The sequence below is a fragment of the Fukomys damarensis genome, unplaced genomic scaffold (assembly GCF_012274545.1).
Source record: "Fukomys damarensis isolate Sample0158 unplaced genomic scaffold, DMR_v1.0_HiC HiC_scaffold_23, whole genome shotgun sequence".
Classification (NCBI taxonomy): domain Eukaryota; kingdom Metazoa; phylum Chordata; class Mammalia; order Rodentia; family Bathyergidae; genus Fukomys; species Fukomys damarensis.
Window position 1 is genome coordinate 7578232 of NW_022900935.1, and position 2619 is coordinate 7580850.

General features: G+C 57.7%; 1 long non-coding RNA gene across 1 annotated transcript; it reads right to left on the minus strand.

Annotated features, from left to right (window-relative positions):
* Positions 1-454: 454 nt before the first annotated feature.
* On the minus strand, positions 455-2288 carry LOC104863468. The gene is made up of 3 exons (XR_780585.1): positions 1962-2288; positions 1696-1869; positions 455-1313 (listed from the first exon to the last, which is right to left on the minus strand). It is a non-coding gene; the product is annotated as an uncharacterized LOC104863468 (long non-coding RNA).
* Positions 2289-2619: the final 331 nt, after the last annotated feature.

Consider the following 2619-nt stretch of genomic DNA (forward strand, 5'->3'; position numbering starts at 1 on the left):
TTTTCAAACCTTGGAGCCGGTTGGTCCTGAGGTCTCAGAGGTATTTTCCCACTGCTCTTTAATCTGCAGGCTTCAGTACTTAAGCCTAGTCAGGTCCCCATCCACTTTGTCTCCTGTCAGTGGCTGGTGACAGGAGGGCGCTGGCCTGGGGCGGACAGCAGGCTGTGCGGGGACCAGGCACTGGGGCTGAGAGCAGGGAGAGGACCCTTAACCGGGCCACCAGCCCCCTTCACCCACAGTGTGGCTTGTAATCCTCCCAGCCCCATGTGAATAGCTGTGGTCTCCCTCTCCTTCTCCCAGGTGAGACACAGCCAAACCAGGACAGGTCCAGGGCGGATGGACATGCAGTGCTGTGACATTTCTGTCCTCAGTCAGGCTTTCAGGGTGGAGAGAGCTTTCTGACAAATTTGGGCAGAGGAAAACGAGAGATGAACAGCAGCAGGTTGTTGGGGTCCTTGGCCATGTTTCCTACACTGGGGCAGGAAGAGGAGACAGGCACACCTCTGTCTCCAACCCAGAGCTTGTGGCACCTGAGGTAGGGGAGTGAGCAGCAGTGCCTCCTCAGTGCTGAGAGCCAGGCCTGGCGCAGGGCTCCGTCCAGTGGGACCTGGGTACTGCCTTCCTGCTTAGAAGGCAGGGTTGGGCCGTGGACAGAGGTGACCATATGTGGCTGTGACCAGAACCATCCTCAGGACAGCCTGACCCAGGGCTCAGGACCAAGAACAGGGTGAATGGACTTGCCCAAGAATGTCCCCCGGGCGAGCCCTCCTCAGAATGAGCCACTGCCCAGACCATGGCTGCTTCCCCCAGCATCCCCTGCATCAAAGCATGCAAAGCCCTGGTGGGAGCTGTTGCTGTGTGATCTGAGGGAAGTCCTGGTCCTCTTGTGAAGTAGGGCTCCTAGGCAGCCAGCCTCAGGGTTGAGAGTTTCCTGACTGCTGATGGACTGGCAGGAGCTCCGCCTGTTCCCCTTGGAGAACAAACATCACCTGGCCACTTTGGCCCCTTCTCCTTCCCGGTGCACCCCAGCCTTGGTGTGGATGTGACAGGAAATCCTCAGGTCTTGTAGACATGAAACCCAGAAACAGATTCTAAGAGCCACACAAGGAGTCTAGAAGTAGATTGGCCACATGAACTTTCCCAGCCTTCGATTCTCATTAGTCCACGCAACGTGTGAAACTTTAGCCAGCTGTATTCCATGGGCTCAGAGAGGTCCGGAGGCCACCTCTGAGCCACGCAGCACGCCCAGGGCACTTCCACCACTTTTTCCCACGCCGTCTCCGCGTGTTCCTTTAGGACCTGTACCTCGGATGCTGTGGGATGAACAAGCAGGCCTTTGTTCAGCAGCAGCCCTGGCTGTGGGTGGCTCCTGCAGAAGGGCAGTTTGCATTCCACCTTCTCTGCACCACAACTCTCTTAGCCTACGTTGTTTGTCTGGTAATCACCCAGCCCAACCGTGAAGGTCAGGGCCCCAGAACCACCGTGGGGTCTGCCGGCCATGACACTTGTCCACACCCACGCCCAGCTCCCTCACCTGCTGCCTCTGGCTCCACCTCTCCTGTCAGCCTCATCTGGCTCCTGACTGGCTGGGTCTGTGCCTGCCAGGCCTCTGACTGTTGATGGCAGCCGAGGGCCCCAGAACTTGGCGTTCTCCATGGTCTCCTGCCTGGGCTCAGGCCGGTGAGGAGCACGTACCTTAGGAAGCCGCAGGAGTTGCAGGGCCCACATTGGGAGCCATGGCTGTGGTCAGAGCTGGCTGCCCTGCCGACTTGTCTGTCCATCCCAGGCTGTTCCTCTGGGCTCCTCGGGGCTGGACGCAGTAACTGGGCAGTAACAGTGGGGAGCAGACGAATCTTGTGCCTGGTTCCCCTGTGCTCAGGGAGGGGAGAGCCCTGTCTCAGCACATGACCCAGCTTCCTGTCCTCACTGCCTGGCCCTGCCCTGAGCTCTGTATGTCTCACCTTCCCTTCCCTCCTTGGACCCTGCTTTCCCATCCAGGCTGCAGTGATGGTGTTAGAAAAGCAAGGTGCCTCCCAGACTGGTCCTGTGGCTGTCAGAGGCACCTGCTCACAGCACTGCCCCATCCTCTGGGTGCGACTGTCTCAGACCTGCCCGGCCCCAGCTGAGGGAAAGAGGCAGGGAGGACCACTCTGCTCGGGCTTCCTGAGTCCTCCCACTGAGGGTCATTGTGGAGTTTGGCCCACGTTCCAGACAGTGCAGTCAGGCTTGGAATGTAGCTCAGTGGCAAGCACAAGGTCCTGAGTTTGATCCGTGGTACTGGAAAAAAACAAACAAAAACCCAAACAACAAGGCCAGGGATTTAGCTCAGCAGCACAGTGCCTGCCTGGAAAGCACGAGGTCCTGAGTTTGATCCCCAGTACTAAAACAAGACAACAGAAAACAAAAACCAGACAGAGTGCAGGTGTGAGTGGCACAAGCAGGCAGACATCTAGGCCGAATCACTGTGGTGAACCAGACTAAATATTCTCATGGGGGCCAGGGATTTAGCTCAATGGTTCTGGGCCTTCCTCAGGAGTGCAAGGACCTGCGTTCAATTCCCGGTACTAAATGTGTGTGTGCGTGTGTGTGTGTGTGTGTGTGTGTGTGTGTGTGTGGTGT